The 18,094-nt window shown below is 45.6% G+C and overlaps 20 non-coding genes across 20 annotated transcripts; all 20 read left to right on the top strand.

Annotated features, from left to right (window-relative positions):
* Nucleotides 1–7,315: 7,315 nt before the first annotated feature.
* On the top strand, nt 7,316–7,388 carry trnaf-gaa (transfer RNA phenylalanine (anticodon GAA)). Its single transcript has one exon. It is a non-coding gene; the product is annotated as a tRNA-Phe (tRNA).
* A 136-nt stretch (nt 7,389–7,524) lies between these two features.
* Nucleotides 7,525–7,596, top strand: trnaq-uug (transfer RNA glutamine (anticodon UUG)). The gene has a single exon. It is a non-coding gene; the product is annotated as a tRNA-Gln (tRNA).
* Nucleotides 7,597–7,690: 94 nt separating this feature from the next.
* Nucleotides 7,691–7,762, top strand: trnaq-cug (transfer RNA glutamine (anticodon CUG)). The gene has a single exon. It is a non-coding gene; the product is annotated as a tRNA-Gln (tRNA).
* A 1,208-nt stretch (nt 7,763–8,970) lies between these two features.
* On the top strand, nt 8,971–9,044 carry trnai-aau (transfer RNA isoleucine (anticodon AAU)). Its single transcript has one exon. It is a non-coding gene; the product is annotated as a tRNA-Ile (tRNA).
* A 101-nt stretch (nt 9,045–9,145) lies between these two features.
* Nucleotides 9,146–9,218, top strand: trnaf-gaa (transfer RNA phenylalanine (anticodon GAA)). The gene has a single exon. It is a non-coding gene; the product is annotated as a tRNA-Phe (tRNA).
* Nucleotides 9,219–9,353: 135 nt separating this feature from the next.
* trnaq-uug (transfer RNA glutamine (anticodon UUG)) lies at nt 9,354–9,425 on the top strand. Its single transcript has one exon. It is a non-coding gene; the product is annotated as a tRNA-Gln (tRNA).
* Nucleotides 9,426–10,409: 984 nt separating this feature from the next.
* trnap-ugg (transfer RNA proline (anticodon UGG)) lies at nt 10,410–10,481 on the top strand. Its single transcript has one exon. It is a non-coding gene; the product is annotated as a tRNA-Pro (tRNA).
* Nucleotides 10,482–10,552: 71 nt separating this feature from the next.
* Nucleotides 10,553–10,626, top strand: trnai-aau (transfer RNA isoleucine (anticodon AAU)). The gene has a single exon. It is a non-coding gene; the product is annotated as a tRNA-Ile (tRNA).
* A 106-nt stretch (nt 10,627–10,732) lies between these two features.
* Nucleotides 10,733–10,805, top strand: trnaf-gaa (transfer RNA phenylalanine (anticodon GAA)). Its single transcript has one exon. It is a non-coding gene; the product is annotated as a tRNA-Phe (tRNA).
* A 135-nt stretch (nt 10,806–10,940) lies between these two features.
* trnaq-uug (transfer RNA glutamine (anticodon UUG)) lies at nt 10,941–11,012 on the top strand. Its single transcript has one exon. It is a non-coding gene; the product is annotated as a tRNA-Gln (tRNA).
* A 94-nt stretch (nt 11,013–11,106) lies between these two features.
* On the top strand, nt 11,107–11,178 carry trnaq-cug (transfer RNA glutamine (anticodon CUG)). Its single transcript has one exon. It is a non-coding gene; the product is annotated as a tRNA-Gln (tRNA).
* A 320-nt stretch (nt 11,179–11,498) lies between these two features.
* On the top strand, nt 11,499–11,572 carry trnai-aau (transfer RNA isoleucine (anticodon AAU)). The gene has a single exon. It is a non-coding gene; the product is annotated as a tRNA-Ile (tRNA).
* Nucleotides 11,573–11,678: 106 nt separating this feature from the next.
* Nucleotides 11,679–11,751, top strand: trnaf-gaa (transfer RNA phenylalanine (anticodon GAA)). The gene has a single exon. It is a non-coding gene; the product is annotated as a tRNA-Phe (tRNA).
* A 135-nt stretch (nt 11,752–11,886) lies between these two features.
* Nucleotides 11,887–11,958, top strand: trnaq-uug (transfer RNA glutamine (anticodon UUG)). The gene has a single exon. It is a non-coding gene; the product is annotated as a tRNA-Gln (tRNA).
* Nucleotides 11,959–12,052: 94 nt separating this feature from the next.
* On the top strand, nt 12,053–12,124 carry trnaq-cug (transfer RNA glutamine (anticodon CUG)). The gene has a single exon. It is a non-coding gene; the product is annotated as a tRNA-Gln (tRNA).
* A 1,112-nt stretch (nt 12,125–13,236) lies between these two features.
* Nucleotides 13,237–13,308, top strand: trnaq-cug (transfer RNA glutamine (anticodon CUG)). Its single transcript has one exon. It is a non-coding gene; the product is annotated as a tRNA-Gln (tRNA).
* An 854-nt stretch (nt 13,309–14,162) lies between these two features.
* Nucleotides 14,163–14,236, top strand: trnai-aau (transfer RNA isoleucine (anticodon AAU)). The gene has a single exon. It is a non-coding gene; the product is annotated as a tRNA-Ile (tRNA).
* A 101-nt stretch (nt 14,237–14,337) lies between these two features.
* On the top strand, nt 14,338–14,410 carry trnaf-gaa (transfer RNA phenylalanine (anticodon GAA)). The gene has a single exon. It is a non-coding gene; the product is annotated as a tRNA-Phe (tRNA).
* Nucleotides 14,411–16,168: 1,758 nt separating this feature from the next.
* On the top strand, nt 16,169–16,241 carry trnaf-gaa (transfer RNA phenylalanine (anticodon GAA)). The gene has a single exon. It is a non-coding gene; the product is annotated as a tRNA-Phe (tRNA).
* A 135-nt stretch (nt 16,242–16,376) lies between these two features.
* Nucleotides 16,377–16,448, top strand: trnaq-uug (transfer RNA glutamine (anticodon UUG)). Its single transcript has one exon. It is a non-coding gene; the product is annotated as a tRNA-Gln (tRNA).
* The last annotated feature ends 1,646 nt before the right edge of the window (nt 16,449–18,094 follow it).

Below are 18,094 nucleotides of genomic sequence, written 5' to 3'. Positions count from 1 at the left end.
TCTGATTTTCATTTCAGAAAATGTATGCATATCCCTCTTTTCAACGGCAATCGGCAACATCAAGCCGACTCCTCATGGCACCTTCGGCGGAGGCGAGGCGCCTTGAAAATGTGGAGTCTGGAAGGGCCAAACCTAAGGAGGAGATGCTGTCAGAGGCCAGTACTTTTGTCAGCACAAACGGTGGAGACCCCAGTGACCAGTTTTTAGTACTGGCTCACTGCAAACTTCATTTTGGGAAGTACCAGGGCCAGAGATTTAGATGGCTCCTGGAAAACTCTCTGGGGTATGCCGTGTATTTGGTGCTCAGCATTTCCAATGAAACGGCGCAGACAACACCCCTGTCAGAAAATAAACAACTGTTCCTACAGTACTCTTCTCAAATTAGAGAGATGGCAGAAGAAGTGGAGAAGTATCAGAGGAAGCAGGAAATGCAGGCAGAAGCCCGGGCAACTGGAGACCAGGGCTGCTTGATGGTGGAGTTTGGTGACTTCCAGGGCCGGTCCATGAAAGATGTTTATGAGGACCAGAGCAAGGAGGCTCAAGCACTCATCAGGTACCTCGTTAAGGCAGATGCCAGGCCCAAAACCAACATGGCCATTTTCAAGACATATGTCCTGAAAAGATGGGCTTCTGCTGTGGGCACCAGCGTAAATCAGCCTGCACCTCACGCTGCAACCTCCAGTGCTTCTGCAACCACTGCACCTCCACCTGCAACTATCCAAACTGGTGTACAGAAGACCGCAACTGTGAAAGCGCTGTTGGCACGTGGCAAAAGTTTGTCGCCTTCACAGCTGGCGAAAAAACTCACATCACCAGTTAAACCCTGTGAGTAGGAGTGTGAATATAGAATTTTACCTACAGCATTTCTACATATATTAATTTATCATTATGGCAAACTTGTCAACTTGCCGTTTCCAGATCCATTATTGCAGTCCACTTTACCTCCTCCAGCAGCAGAACCCCCAGCCAAACATTTGCCCCCCATGCAGCTTTTCGCTACTGGTAAGTAAGCACCATCTTACATATGTTTGTCTCTGTGTATTGTTCACAATGATAGTTTTAACATTTGTGCTCCAGGCAAGTCCGTTCCCATTGCTGAAGATGACGATGAGGAGCTGGTATTTGCTGCATCACAATGTGAAGCACAGCTAAATACAGGTGTGGCATATGACACAAATGCACATATTACAAGAATGTTTTGTGAAAACACACTGAGAAGCGTTATTTCTTGGGGGAAAATAATCAACATTTTAAAATATGTTTTGTTTACAATACAGAATTATATCATATCATGCCTCAAGCGGGATGCTTTCTTTGAGTGCACTTCTTCAAAACCGTAAGGATGTTCCAAGGTGTCAGTGTATTTATTTGCGTTTCCGAACTTACCCGTTGTTAGATAATCACCAGATAACTTTTTCACACCGCTTGCTCTTCTCACACACTCTTCAGCTCTCCCTGAGCAGACAGGATGGTGGAGATTCATTGTTCTAATGATTAGAGGAACAGTTTTTCCTTACTCTGTCTGTGTGTATGCTTCATGTCCGTGGGCTTCGTTGCTTTACACTTAATTCATCACACCACATTTTCCTTCCTCCATTCCATCTGATCCTCATTCTCCTTAAATTAATATAGTGTATGCTGTGTTCTTTGCTTCCTTAACACTAGTACCACTTTCTTCACTCTCGTTCCTAAATATAACATAATAATTATGAATACTTGTTCAAAAATTGTGCTTTGCAGGCTGTTTGTGCGCTGCATTTATGGCATATTACTATCAAATGCAACAGTCATCCTTATTGTTTTTTTTTTTACTATTCACTCAGAGGACTGTGCTGGTCCATCTCCATCAGTGGAAACTGCCAAGGCACCAGCTCCTTCACATCACCAGCCACCAGCTGAGCTTCCAAGTCACTGGAAAGATCAACTTCCACCTTTCCAGCATGAGTGGATCCGGAACACACTATTTAAGGCCAACCCACGAACCGGCAAGTCAGAACTAGTGTCCCAGCTGAAACTTTGGTGGTATCCTCCTCAGCCCCCTTTAATAAACACTCAGCCCCCTGCCTCACCTGACCTCTTCTTCTATCGGCCCCTTTTCTTATGGATGCCGCTGAAGATGTGGTTATTTCCTCTTGTCTGGGTTCGCCCAGACTGTGGTAAGCACAGACTAACAGCGGCAGGAATTTACCGTACCGTGCGTAAGGTCTTGGACATCGACGGGTGGTATGACCTTGCCACTGAGTATCTGGAGTGCAAACGCTGCAAAAAGAAATATCCTGCCTGGTCTGAGGACATCCTAGGACAGCTGGATATGGGCCACCGCAGTCAGTTTCCAGCTTTGCTGACATACAGGTAATTCATAATGACAATCATTCATTATTAGGTGCTTTTATATGGGTTATTTTTTACCAACTAAAGCATTTGCATGATTATACTGTTGCTTCCTTAGATACTCATGTGACAACCGGATGCTGAGGATGATGAGGGAGAGGACACTGGGCAACAGTGTGACTCAGCTTTACAGGAAGCTGATGGAACAGCACAGTGAGGCATGGACACAGCGTGTCTTGCAGTACCTGACTGCCTGCGAACCATTCACAAGGTCCTTCCTTGTGCAGCCTCCTGTGTTTGCTGATCCTCCACTTTTACCTGCCCTGCCTAAACCTAAGTGGCTGTTAGCCGTGTATGCCAGGGATGTTCTGGGGCGACTGCACGAGGTCAAGGCCAAATTAACATCTGTCTTTGGCTGTGTTCTCAAGATGGATTCGACAAAAAAGGTATCAAAGCCCTGTTTATATCCAGAAATTTGCCAGATATGGATATGTGTGTGATGTGCATACATAAAGAGCACATCTTTTATTTTTCCCAGTAGGTTACAAAGAAACTTGCCGGTGCTGCTTCAGGAACAGCTGCCTGGTGCACAAATGTCGGAAATGAACACGGCCAGGTCCTTGTCTCTGTGCTGACAGCTGCCGAGGGACATGGACTGGACTCCATGGCAGCTGGTCTGATGAAACGCTACCGAGAGGCAGGAGAGGCAGCCCCAAAAGTGATGTACGTGGACAGGGACTGCTGCAGTCAGTATGGCCAATCGCGGGTGAAGATCATGTTTTCGGAGTGGGATGAGCTTGTAGTGCGCCTCGACATCTGGCACTTCATGCGGCGATTTGCTGCAGGTGTCACGACAGAGGCTCATCCACTCTACGGGATCTTTATGGCACGTCTGTCCACGTGCATCTTTCAGTGGGATCCAGAGGATGTGGCTGCTCTTCGCTCTGCAAAAGAGAGTGACCTGGCGGCAAAGAAGACTGGCCACATCTCAGAAAAGGCGGTCAGTGCTCGCATTACCCGGAGGGAGTTGGCACTGCACTGCCGGAGGAGGACCAGGGGGGTGGAGGAGACCGCCAGATTGATTGGGTCACTGATTGATCAGTTTGACAGTGCGGATGGGAAGGACACCCTGGGAGTTCCTCTGCTGGACCACGAACGAATCCAGCAGATATGGAAGGAACAGCGCAAGCACGTCCAGTGTATACAAGACCCAGAGGACTTTCCGCTGTACATGAAGACAGGGACACTGAAGAAAGGCAGCGTGGAGCTGTGCTGCTACAGGTGTGCTCGTGGCTCTACCTCCTTGGAGTCGTTCCACCTCCACCTGAACCATTTTATTCCAGGTATTACATGCATATGGATTATTATTTTTCTGTAGAAAATATAAGCACTGTAACTGCTTCCATCACTTTAAAGTAATGCCGCATTAATAAATGTCACACTCTACATTACAATTACTTTTTAATGTCATTAGCATTGACAAAGCTGTCTTGACTAACAAGTCACTAGTAATACAGGAATAAGTGACAATCATTTTTAATTTAGTTACACAACTCTATTAAATGTAGTATACAAGTTACTTCAGAGCACCTTATGTGTAGTACATATATTGTTCATATGTGACATATAAAACCCCTTTTTTATATATTTTTTAATATTATTTAACTTTTAGGAACCAGTGCCAGCGATGCGCATTTTCAGGCCTATCTCCTTGAGGGCTTGATGCGTTGGAATGATGACCGAATGGAAGATGCCATAAAACGGGCGTCCTCCATTCGGACATATGGCAGTGCCATGAGAGAGGCTGTGGACCGGCTTAGCCGAACAGTCTTTGGGAAGCCCTGGGATGAGCGCTATCGCCCTCCTGGAGCATATACAGGTAAGAAATTTAATTTGTTCTTTTGCAATATTCTATTAAGTTATCTATTTAGCCTCCAATGTACTTGATAAATTATTAAGAGCACTTTTTTTTCTTTTTTTATTATTTTATTATTGTAGGTGAATTGCTGGGAATCGAGTACCTTTACAGCCAGACTGGCAAAACACTGACTCCAGTGCTCCAGAACCCAGAGGAGGAAGACCGGCTGGTGGAGGAGGTTGATGATCAGGACCTGCTAGATGAGGGGTTTGAGGAAGAGAGCATGGAGGACATCACAGTTCCAGTGCTGTATGAGGATGACCCCTGCCGTGATCTCAGAAACAGGCCCTCATCTTTGCCTCTGCCTCAGTCCCCAGCATCACTGGCTGAGCCGTCCACATCATCTGGAGGAGAGGGACAGTATCTCGCCCCTGCCTCTTCAGTGCTGTCACAGCCATCTGATACTGGAAGCAGTGTCTCCGGCGAGGCTCAGGTAAGACACTCTAAGGGCTTTATTTTGTTTCAGTCTCGTTTTATTCCAAATACACTACAAGCAAGGTGTTTTTTTTTAAGCCTGCATTTATTTGATTCAAAATACAACAAAAGCAGTAATATTTTGAAATATTTTTACTATTTAAAATAACTGCTATCCATTTGAATATATTTAAAAAAGTAATTCAGTCTTGTGATTTCAATGCTGAATTTAACATCATTACTCAGGGCACACGATTCTTCAGAAATCATTCCAATTTGCTGCTAAAAAAAAACGGGTGCTGGGTGCTATATTATTATTATTAGGTTAAAAATAGCTTCTAGGGATTTTTTGTTTAGGTTTCTTTGATGAATAGAAAGTTCAGTGTATATATTGTAACATTATAAATGTCTTTATCATCTATTTAATGCGTCCTTGCTAAATAAAAGTATTAATTTCTATAATTTAATACTAAATATATAATGATTTAAATGTTCTGACTCCACACTTTTGGATGGTATAGTGTATAATGTTAAAAAAGCTTTTTATTACAGATAAACTCTTATCTTGGATCCTTCTATTCATCAAAGAATCTTGAACAAAATGTACACAACTGTTCTAAATATTGATGATAATAATATCAATAAAAAAAGGTTTCTAGAACAACAAATCAGGATATCTGAATGATTTCTGAAGATCATGTGACACTGAAGACTCAGGAATGATGCTGAAAATACAGCTGTGCATCACAGAAATAACTTACACTTTAAACTATATTCAAATAGAAAGCATTTTTATTTTAAATAGTAAAATTATTTCACAATATAATGGCTTTTGTTGTATTTGAATAAAATAAATGCAGGCTTGTTGAGCAGAATTCTTTTAAAAAATGTAAAAAAATATTTCTGTTCAAAGGCTTTTAACTGAAAGTGTATATTAACACTAATCTGCATTTACTAGGGAGCAGTCATTGGACCTGATGGCATCGCTGGGTGGGACAAGGTCCAGGATCTGGCTGGTTTCCTGGTGGGTCTTCGTGAGGCTCCTCACCTCACCGACCTGCAGGTGACAGAGGCCATCCAGCTGTGGACAGCTCTCCCTGATGTTGATAAACAGCGGGTCAACTATCAGCCTCGACATCAGCCTCAGCTGACACATGGGCGCTTTAAGGCACCGAAGCGGTCCGGAGTCACACCGGGTGTGGAGAGTGTGAAACGGTGTCTGATTGGACATCCTGGGGGTCCAGCACAGTGGCCCAGCACCAGCCGCTTGGTTGAGGCCATTTGTATGAAGCTGTGTGCTTTACACAAGTCACCGACCAAGAAGGCTGGAGTTTGCACCCCCAGGTGGTCTAAAATCCTTTCAGATTACCACCACATCTGAGACCTGGTGCTTAACAGTCGAAGGCTGATGGATGAAACAATGATCCAGCTGTTTGAGCTGAACCAGAGGACACTCATTCAGTGGTAAGCAAGGCACATTATTTGGTTCAAGGGAACTGAATACTTCTGTACACACACACACACACACACACACACATATATATATATATATATATATATATATATATATATATATATATATATATATATATATATATATATTTTACAAGTAATTTACTTTCAGGTTTCAACGGCAGCAGAAGAATCAGGAAATGAGTGTCCTCGCCCAGGGACTGACTCCATCTGACCCAATTGATGTGGCTGATACGCAGCTTCCTCTGCCGAGGGAAAAATGGGATGACGTGCCATCAACATCAGGCCCAAAACATCAATTTATCCTTCCGCCAAATCGAGAAGGACAGGCTCCAATTCTGCGACCGGGTCGCCGGCCCACTTCTGCCAAAAGGGAGTGCCCTATCGCACCCGTCCCCACAGCAGCAGGAGTTGTGCAGCCCATTTCAGCACCTGGGTCACTGTTAGGCACACTAGTCCTTAACCCAGACATGACTGTGTCGATGGTGATTCCATCTTCTGGTGCTTTGACATCCGGTCCAGGCAAACCCGTTACACCCAGAGGAACAGGTATAACTGCTTCCCCACAGCCAGAGAGCTATCTGTTTCCAAGTTGGCCTCCTCCCTTCCGGGACTGGAATTGAGACCTGCTGGTCAAAGTGACATCTGACCGTTTCAGCTGTCCTCCCTAACATCCCTCTACATGTTAGATACAGCCCCATTTTTAGGTCAATTAAGAGGCCAACTTGCATTCGTTAGCCTTTCACACTGTCTCGAGGACTTTGATTGCTTCCACATTAGTTCATGTTCCTTCTTTTGTTGATGCTGAAATAGCTCTTTTTTCTTGGCTTTGGGCAAGAAGGCTCGTTGGTCTAGGGGTATGATTCTCGCTTTGGGTGCGAGAGGTCCCGGGTCCAAATCCCAGACGAGCCCTTGTTCAGGTTAAAACGTGAAGCTTTATTGTCTCGTTGCATTCACAAACGTTATGGCAGGTTTTTTCCAATCAGGCAGACACGGATGGCTAAGTTAGCTCAGCTGGTTAGAGCGTGGTGCTAATAACTCCAAGGTCGCGGGTTCGATCCTCGTACTGGCCAGCTGTTTTTATTGTTTGGGGGCTCATCTCTGCTCTGCTCTTCAGCTCCGACAAAGAGTAGGGTGATCTCACTGAAATCCCTGCTTGCTAAGCAGAGGTTTGTTGTAGCCAAAATAGCTCAGTTGGGAGAGCGTTAGACTGAAGATCTAAAGGTCCCTAGTTCGATCCCGGGTTTCGGCAACATCTCCCACACTTTTCCCTTTTTTTAAAGCGGGCCATTGACCAAAAACCACTGGGTTCCAACCTCTCTGTATAACTGCTTCCCCACAGCCAGAGAGCTATCTGTTTCCAAGTTGGCCACCAACCAAGCAGTTTCGGTTCCATGGTGTAATGGTGAGCACTCTGGGCTTTGAATCCAGCGATCTGAGATCGAATCTCGGTGGAGCCTGTGTGCTTTCTTGCCGCAGGAAAAGATAAAACAGCACTAGTTTGACGATGGTGCCAGTGTTTGTGGCCCTGTGAGCAACAGCTGCACCAGTTAAGGTTCCATGGTGTAATGGTTAGCACTCTGGACTCTGAATCCAGTGATCCGAGTTCAAATCTCGGTGGGACCTATTTTGCCACCAGTTTGCGCAGGACATTGTCTGAAATACTTTTCGGCACCTTTTAGTCCAAAAAAATTAACTAACGTAGAGAGTGTGGCCGCATTGCATCGATGCTCAGTCTGTCTCTTTAGGGCAGTGGTTCTCAAACCTGTCCTGGAGGCACCCCTGCCCTGCACATTTTTATTGTCTCCCTTATTAGACACACCCAAATAAGGTCTCGCGGTCTCTACTAATGAGCTGATGATTTGAAACAGGTGTGTTAGATGAGGGAAACATTCAAAATGTGAAGGGCAGGGGTGCCTCCAGGACAGGTTTGAAAACCACTGCTTTAGGGAACTGTGCGTAAAATGGCACTGTTTTGCAACCAATTTGCACAGGACCATGTCTGAAATACTTTTTGGCAGCTGTGAGCCCAAAAAAAGCTAACGTGGGAGTGTGGCAGCATTGCGTCAACGCTCAGTCGGTCTCTTTAGGGCAATGGTTTTCAAACCTTACCTGGAGGCACCCCTGCCCTGAACATTTTGTATGTCTCCCTTATTAGACACACCCAAATCAGGTCTTGCAGTCTCTACTAATGAGCTGATGATTTGAAACAGGTGTGTTAGATGAGGGGAAATGCGAAATGTGCAGGGCAGGGATGCCTCCAGGACAGGATTGAAAACCACTGATCTAGGGATGTGTGAGTAAAAGGGCAGGAGCCAACTTGGAGAATGCGGGCATCGATCACACTACCTCTCGAATGCTAAGCGAGCGGTCTACCATTTCAGCTAATTCCCCTGGCCTTTCAAGAATGACGAGCATAGCTGGGAATGACGGGTTTGATGCAAAGAGGCTTTCCCTCCTCTGGGCTTGCTCCTTTGCACTGGCCGAGATTATGTTGTCAAATTAACAAAGAGATTAAGCTTTTGTGTTTAAGGACCTTCTCGGTCTTGTTACGCCAGTATGCATGTGTATGGATTCTTGTATTATGTAGGCTACCTTGGAACACTCGGGTCATGCAGACAACTTTTCACCTCTTTTGCTCACACTGACTTAAAGTCTAAGGAAGCGGTTCTCAATTCTAATCCTCGCTCCCCCCAGGTCTGCATGTTTTGCATGTCTCTCTTTGTTAGCACACCTGATTCGGGTTGAAACGTGAAGCTTTATTGTCTCATTGGATTCACAAACATTATGGCAGTTTTTTTTTTTCAATCAGGCAGACACTGATGGCTAAGCCAGGCCGGTTAGCTCAGCTGGTTAGAGCTTGGTGCTAATAACGCCAAGGTCGCGAGTTCGATCCCCGTACTGGCCAGCTGTTTTTATTGTCTGGGGGCTCATCTCTGCTCTGCTCTTCATCTCTGACAAAGTGTAGGGTGATCTCACTGAAATCCCTGCTTGCAGAGGTTTGTTGTAGCCGAAATAGCTCAGTTGGGAGAGCGTTAGACTGAAGATCTAAAGGTCCCTGGTTCGATCCCGGGTTTCGGCAACATCTCCCACACTTTTCCCTTTTTTGAGGCGGGCCATTGACCAAAAATCACTGGGTTCCAACCTCTCTGTATAACTGCTTCCCCACAGCCAGAGAGCTATCTGTTTCCAAGTTGGCCTCCAACCAAGCAGTTTTGGTTCCATGGTGTAATGGTCAGCACTCTGGGCTTTGAATCCAGCGATCTGAGTTCGAATCTCGGTGGAGCCTGTGTGCTTTCTTGCCGCAGGAAAAGATAAAACAGCACTAGTTTGGCGATGGTGCCAGTGTTTGTGGCCCTGTGAGCAACAGCTGCACCAGTTAAGGTTCCATGGTGTAATGGTTAGCACTCTGGACTCTGAATCCAGTGATCCGAGTTCATCTCGGTGGGACCTATTTTGCCACCAGTTTGCGCAGGACCTTCTCGGTCTTGTTACGCCAGTATGCATGTGTATGGATTCTTGTATTATGTAGGCTACCTTGGAACACTCGGGTCATGCAGACAACTTCTCACCTCTTTTGCTCACACTGACTTAAAGTCTAAGGAAGCGGTTCTCAATTCTAGTCCTCGCTCCCCCAGGTCTGCATGTTTTGCATGTCTCTCTTTGTTAGCACACCTGATTCGGATAATCAGCTCATTAGAAGTGAGCTCCTAGTGATTGACATGGTCCCTACACAGTGTTCATTGCTCCCCACTCCCTGAGCAGGGGAAATCCGTCAAAGTATACTTCACTTTGGAACATTGGTTCACGGATTTGTGCTGCGCAACTTCTTCACACATGGAGAAGTGTGACATCCTTTACCTCTGTATACCTCGATACACCACTGTATTACTCACTATGAATTGAACATATACATACGCTTTGAACTTGAATCACGGAGGGCTGTCATGTGATGTCCAGTTCTCAGGGCACTTACGTTCGAATGGAACAAATGTCTGAAGCTATACAAGAAACTTACAAAATGTGAAGTGCAGGGGGCGCGAGGACTGGAATTGAGACCCGCTGGTCTAAGTGACATCTGACTGTTTCAGCTGTCCTCCCTAACATCCCTCTACATGTTAGATACAGCCCCATTTTTAGGTCAATTAAGAGGCCAACTTGCATTCGTTAGCCTTTCACACTGTCTCGAGGACTTTGATTGCTTCCACGTTAGTTCATGTTCCTTCTTTTGTTGATGCTGGAATAGCTCTTTTTTCTTGGCTTAGGGAAAGAAGGCTTGTTGGTCTAGGGGTATGATTCTCGCTTTGGGTGCGAGAGGTCCCGGGTTCAAATCCCGGTCGAGCCCTTGTTCAGGTTAAAACGTGAAGCTTTATTGTCAGGTTTTTTCCAATCAGGCAGACATGGATGGCTAAGCCAGGTCGGTTAGCTCAGCTGGTTAGAGCGTGGTGCTAATAACGCCAAGGTCGCGGGTTCGATCCCCATACTGGCCAGCTGTTTTTATTGTCTGGGGGCTCATCTCTGCTCTGCTCTTCAGTTCCGACAAAGAGTAGGGTGATCTCACTGAAATCACTGCTTGCTAAGCAGAGGTTTGTTGTAGCCGAAATAGCTCAGTTGGGAGAGCGTTAGACTGAAGATCTGAAATTCCCTGGTTCGATCCCGGGTTTCGGCAACATCTCCCACACTTTTCCCTTTTTTGAGGCGGGCCATTGACCAAAAATCACTGGGTTCCAACCTCTCTGTATAACTGCTTCCCCACAGCCAGAGAGCTATCTGTTTCCAAGTTGGCCTCCAACCAAGCAGTTTTGGTTCCATGGTGTAATGGTCAGCACTCTGGGCTTTGAATCCAGCGATCTGAGTTCGAATCTCGGTGGAGCCTGTGTGCTTTCTTGCCGCAGGAAAAGATAAAACAGCACTAGTTTGGCGATGGTGCCAGTGTTTGTGGTCCTGTGAGCAACAGCTGCACCAGTTAAGGTTCCATGGTGTAATGGTTAGCACTCTGGACTCTGAATCCAGTGATCCGAGTTCAAATCTCGGTGGGACCCATTTTGCCACCAGTTTGCGCAGGACCTTCTCGGTCTTGTTACGCCAGTATGCATGTGTATGGATTCTTGTATTATGTAGGCTACCTTGGAACACTCGGATCATGCAGACAACTTTTCACCTCTTTTGCTCACACTGACTTAAAGTCTAAGGAAGCGGTTCTCATTTCTAGTCCTCGCTCCCCCCAGGTCTGCATGTTTTGCATGTCTCTCTTTGTTAGCACACCTGATTCGGGTTGAAACGTGAAGCTTTATTGTCTCATTGGATTCACAAACATTATGGCAGGTTTTTTTCAATCAGGCAGACACTGATGGCTAAGCCAGGCCGGTTAGCTCAGCTGGTTAGAGCGTGGTGCTAATAACGCCATGGTTGCGGGTTCGATCCCCGTACTGTCCAGCTGTTTTTATTGTCTGGGGGCTCATCTCTGCTCTGCTCTTCAGTTCCGACAAAGAGTAGGGTGATCTCACTGAAATCACTGCTTGCTAAGCAGAGGTTTGTTGTAGCCGAAATAGCTCAGTTGGGAGAGCGTTAGACTGAAGATCTGAAGGTCCCTGGTTCGATCCCGGGTTTCGGCAACATCTCCCAAAATTTTCCATTTTTTGAGGCGGGCCATTGACAAAAAATCACTGGGTTCCAACCTCTCTGTATAACTGCTTCCCCACAGCCAGAGAGCTATCTGTTTCCAAGTTGGCCTCCAACCAAGCAGTTTTGGTTCCATGGTGTAATGGTCAGCACTCTGGGCTTTGAATCCAGCGATCTGAGTTCGAATCTCGGTGGAGCCTGTGTGCTTTCTTGCCGCAGGAAAAGATAAAACAGCACTAGTTTGGCGATGGTGCCAGTGTTTGTGGCCCTGTGAGCAACAGCTGCACCAGTTAAGGTTCCATGGTGTAATGGTTAGCACTCTGGACTCTGAATCCAGTGATCCGAGTTCAAATCTCGGTGGGACCTATTTTGCCACCAGTTTGCGCAGGACCTTCTCGGTCTTGTTACGCCAGTATGCATGTGTATGGATTCTTGTATTATGTAGGCTACCTTGGAACACTCGGGTCATGCAGACAACTTCTCACCTCTTTTGCTCACACTGACTTAAAGTCTAAGGAAGCGGTTCTCAATTCTAGTACTCGCTCCCCCAGGTCTGCATGTTTTGCATGTCTCTCTTTGTTAGCACACCTGATTCGGATAATCAGCTCATTAGAAGTGAGCTCCTAGTGATTGACATGGTCCCTACACAGTGTTCATTGCTCCCCACTCCCTGAGCAGGGGAAATCCGTCAAAGAATACTTCACTTTGGAACATTGGTTCACGGATTTGTGCTGCGCAACTTCTTCACACATGGAGAAGTGTGACATCCTTTACCTCTGTATACCTCGATACACCACTGTATTACTCACTATGAATTGAACATATACATACGCTTTGAACTTGAATCACGGAGGGCTGTCATGTGATGTCCAGTTCTCAGGGCACTTACGTTCGAATGGAACAAATGTCTGAAGCTATACAAGAAACTTACAAAATGTGTAGAGCAGGGGGCGCGAGGACTGGAATTGAGACCCGCTGGTCTAAGTGACATCTGACCATTTCAGCTGTCCTCCCTAACATCCCTCTACATGTTAGATACAGCCCCATTTTTAGGTCAATTAAGAGGCCAACTTGCATTCGTTAGCCTTTCACACTGTCTCGAGGACTTTGATTGCTTCCACGTTAGTTCATGTTCCTTCTTTTGTTGATGCTGGAATAGCTCTTTTTCCTTGGATTAGGGAAAGAAGGCTAGTTGGTCTAGGGGTATGATTCTTGCTTTGGGTGCGAGAGGTCCTGGGTTCAAATCCCGGACGAGCCCTTGTTCAGGTTAAAACGTGAAGCTTTATTGTCTCATTGCATTCACAAACATTATGGCAGGTTTTTTCCAATCAGGCAGACATGGATGGCTAAGCCAGCGATCTGAGTTCGAATCTCGGTGGAGCCTGTGTGCTTTCTTGCCGCAGGAAAAGATAAAACAGCACTAGTTTGGCGATGGTGCCAGTGTTTGTGGCCCTGTGAGCAACAGCTGCACCAGTTAAGGTTCCATGGTGTAATGGTTAGCACTCTGGACTCTGAATCCAGTGATCCGAGTTCAAATCTCGGTGGGACCTATTTTGCCACCAGTTTGCGCAGGACCTTCTCGGTCTTGTTACGCCAGTATGCATGTGTATGGATTCTTGTATTATGTAGGCTACCTTGGAACACTCGGGTCATGCAGACAACTTCTCACCTCTTTTGCTCACACTGACTTAAAGTCTAAGGAAGCGGTTCTCAATTCTATTCCTCGCTCCCCCAGGTCTGCATGTTTTGCATGTCTCTCTTTGTTAGCACACCTGATTCGGATAATCAGCTCATTAGAAGTGAGCTCCTAGTGATTGACATGGTCCCTACACAGTGTTCATTGCTCCCCACTCCCTGAGCAGGGGAAATCCGTCAAAGTATACTTCACTTTGGAACATTGGTTCACGGATTTGTGCTGCGCAACTTCTTCACACATGGAGAAGTGTGACATCCTTTACCTCTGTATACCTCGATACACCACTGTATTACTCACTATGAATTGAACATATACATATTCTTTGAAATTGAATCACGGAGGGCTGTCATGTGATGTCCAGTTCTCAGGGCACTTACGTTCGAATAGAACAAATGTCTGAAGCTATACAAGAAACTTACAAAATGTGAAGAGCAGGGGGCGCGAGGACTGGAATTGAGACCCGCTGGTCTAAGTGACATCTGACCGTTTCAGCTGTCCTCCCTAACATCCCTCTACATGTTAGATACAGCCCCATTTTTAGGTCAATTAAGAGGCCAACTTGCATTCGTTAGCCTTTCACACTGTCTCGAGGATCAAATCCCGGACGAGCCCTTGTTCAGGTTAAAACGTGAAGCTTTATTGTCTCATTGCATTCACAAACATTATGGAAGTTTTTTTCCAATCAGGCAGACATGGATGGCTAAGCCAGGCCGGTTAGCTCAGCTGGTTAGAGCGTGGTGCTAATAACGCCAAGGTCGCGGGTTCGATCCCCGTACTGGCCAGCTGTTTTTATTGTCTGGGGGCTCATCTCTGCTCTTCAGTTCCGACAAAGAGTAGGGTGATCTCACTGAAATCACTGCTTGCTAAGCAGAGGTTTGTTGTAGCCGAAATAGCTCAGTTGGGAGAGCGTTAGACTGAAAATCTAAAGGTCCCTGGTTCCATCCTGGGTTTCGGCAACATCTCCCACACTTTTCCCTTTTTTGAGGCGGGCCATTGACCAAAAATCACTGGGTTCCAACCTCTCTGTATAACTGCTTCCCCACAGCCAGAGAGCTATCTGTTTCCAAGTTGGCCTCCAACCAAGCAGTTTTGGTTCCATGTTGTAATGGTCAGCACTCTGGGCTTTGAATCCAGCGATCTGAGTTCGAATCTCGGTGGAGCCTGTGTGCTTTCTTGCCGCAGGAAAAGATAAAACAGCACTAGTTTGGAGATGGTGCCAGTGTTTGTGGCCCTGTGAGCAACAGCTGCAACAGTTAAGGTTCCATGGTGTAATGGTTAGCACTCTGGACTCTGAATCAAGTGATCCATGTTCAAATCTCGGTGGGACCTATTTTGCCACCAGTTTGCGCAGGACAATGTCTGAAATACTTTTCGGCACCTTTTAGTCCAAAAAAATTAACTAACGTAGAGAGCGTGGCCGCATTGCATCGATGCTCAGTCTGTCTCTTTAGGGCAGTGGTTCTCAAACCTGTCCTGGAGGCACACCTGCCCTGCACATTTTTATTGTCTCCCTTATTAGACACACCCAAATAAGGTCTCGCGGTCTCTACTAATGAGCTGATGATTTGAAACAGGTGTGTTAGATGAGGGACACATTCAAAATGTGAAGGGCAGGGGTGCCTCCAGGACAGGTTTGAAAACCCCTGCTTTAGGGAACTGTGCGTAAAATGGCACTGTTTTGCAACCAATTTGCACAGGACCATGTCTGAAATACCTTTTGGCAGCTGTGAGCCCAAAAAAAGCTAACGTCGGAGTGTGGCAGCATTGCGTCAACGCTCAGTCGGTCTCTTTAGGGCAATGGTTTTCAAACCTTTCCTGGAGGCACCCCTGCCCTGAACATTTTGTATGTCTCCCTTATTAGACACACCCAAATCAGGTCTTGCAGTCTCTACTAATGAGCTGATGATTTGAAACAGGTGTGTTAGATGAGGGGAAATGCGAAATGTGCAGGGCAGGGATGCCTCCAGGACAGGATTGAAAACCACTGATCTAGGGATGTGTGAGTAAAAGGGCAGGAGCCAACTTGGAGAATGCGGGCATCGATCCCGCTACCTCTCGAATGCTAAGCGAACGCTCTACCATTTCAGCTAATTCCCCTGGCCTTTCAAGAATGACGAGCATAGCTGGGAATGACGGGTTTGATGCAAAGAGGCTGTCCCTCCTCTGGGCTTGCTCCTTTGCAATGGCCGAGATTATGTTGTCGAATTAACAAAGAGATTAAGCTTTTGTGTTTAAGGACCTTCTCGGTCTCGTTACGCCAGTATGCATGTGTATGGATTATTGTATTATGTAGGCTACCTTGGAACACTCGGATCATGCAGACAACTTCTCACCTCTTTTGCTCACACTGACTTAAAGTCTAAGGAAGCGGTTCTCAATTCTAGTCCTCGCTCCCCCCAGGTCTGCATGTTTTGCATGTCTCTCTTTGTTAGCACACCTGATTCGGGTTGAAACGTGAAGCTTTATTGTCTCATTGCATTCACAAACATTATAGCTGGTTTTTTTCAATCAGGCAGACACTAATGGCTAAGCCAGGCCGGTTAGCTCAGCTGATTAGTGAGTGGTGCTAATAACGCCAAGGTCGCGGGTTCGATCCCCGTACTGGCCAGCTGTTTTTATTGACTGGGGGCTCATCTCTGCTCTGCGCTTCAGCTCCGACAAAGAGTATGGTGATCTCACTGAAATCCCTGCTTGCTAAGCAGAGGTTTGTTGTAGCCGAAATAGCTCAGTTGGGAGAGTGTTAGACTGAAGATCTAAAGGTCCCTGGCTCGATCCCGGGTTTTGGCAACATCTCCCACACTTTTCCCTTTTTTGAGGCGGGCCATTGACCAAAAATCACTGGGTTCCAACCTCTCTGTATAACTGCTTCCCCACAGCCAGAGAGCTATCTGTTTCCAAGTTGGCCTCCAACCAAGCAGTTTCGGTTCCATGGTGTAATGGTCAGCACTCTGGGCTTTGAATCCAGCGATCTGAGTTCGAATCTCGGTGGATCCTGTGTGCTTTCTAGCCGCAGGAAAAGATAAAACAGCACTAGTTTGGAGATGGTGCCAGTGTTTGTGGCCCTGTGAGCAACAGCTGCACCAGTTAAGGTTCCATGGTGTAATGGTTAGCACTCTGAACTCTGAATCAAGTGATCCATGTTCAAATCTCGGTGGGACCTATTTTGCCACCAGTTTGCGCAGGACAATGTCTGAAATACTTTTCGGCACCTTTTAGTCCAAAAAAATTAACTAACGTAGAGAGTCTGGCCGCATTGCATCGATGCTCAGTCTGTTTCTTTAGGGCAGTGGTTCTCAAACCTGTCCTGGAGGCACCCCTGCCCTGCACATTTTTATTGTCTCCCTTATTAGACACACCCAAATAAGGTCTCGCGGTCTCTACTAATGAGCTGATGATTTGAAACAGGTGTGTTAGATGAGGGGAAATGCGAAATGTGCAGGGCAGGGATGCCTCCAGGACAGGATTGAAAACCACTGATCTAGGGATGTGTGAGTAAAAGGGCAGGAGCCAACTTGGAGAATGCGGGCATCGATCCCGCTACCTCTCGCTTGCGCCTACTGCTTCCCACCGACTGAGCCAAAGTAAGCACAAAGTAAGCCCACATGAGCCAATCGCGTTTCGCCTGTGGCTTACTTTTGACCAATCGCATTTCGCCTGTGGCTTACTTTTGACCAATCGCGTTTCGCCTGTGGCTTACTTTTTACCAATCGCGTTTCGCCTGTGGCTTACTTTTGAACAATCGCGTTTCTCTTCCGTGGCTTACTTTTGATCAATCGCGTTTCTCTCCTGTGGCCTCCTTTTGACCAATCGCCGTTGTTGTCATCTTTGTTAAAGGTAAGGCTATTACTTCATTCATTGAAAACTGGTCATTATTTGTTCATATACAGTGTGTATTTTTGGAAAATGAATCGTGTCAGTATAGCTAGCTGGCATGTACAGTTCATGCTTTCTTCAGTACCTGTGAACCTGTAACTTTTCACATGATAAATGATCAGATAAGTTAAATTTATCGACCGTCAGCTAATTAAGCTATGCTACTGTCAACAATGATGTGTTTATTGTCTAAGAAATCATGGTTTCTGGGCCCTATGAATGAAAATAATGATTAAACTATTTACATTTATATTTGGTATTAACACATAATAACACACACACATTTTAATTGTAAAAATCATTACCAAATTGTTGTGGAGATATGGAAAACTGCATTTACCAAGAAATAATTGATATTTTCTAAAATAATGTAATAATAATGACTTTTTTTATAAAAAAACATTGAGAGTCTTAACTAAAAACAAACAAAAAAAGGCCAAATGTATCCATATGGGCCAAAGTATGTGGGAATAGTGCTCATTTTAATTTAGGTAGACCAGAAAGTTAAAAACACAGAAAAATGGCTGAGATTTTAAGAGGTAAAAGCACCTGGTGTAACCCTGGGGTAAGATGACAACATTTGAAGTATAATATATTTAATGTAATATTTTGTAGCCTGGTGTGTGTGTAATCATGGTTTAAGATGACAGCATTGAAAATAAAAGGAAATTTCAGACTTCATATTGACGTTACATATTTTATATGTCAGGGATTCCTGTCCTTTGTAGAAAACTCATCTTCAGGACAGTTTATGTCATGGCCATGTT

The sequence above is a fragment of the Carassius carassius genome, chromosome 8, assembly GCF_963082965.1.
Source record: "Carassius carassius chromosome 8, fCarCar2.1, whole genome shotgun sequence".
NCBI lineage: Eukaryota > Metazoa > Chordata > Actinopteri > Cypriniformes > Cyprinidae > Carassius > Carassius carassius.
The sequence above is the reverse complement of the archived record's forward strand: the minus strand, read 5'-3'. Positions and strand labels throughout refer to the sequence as shown.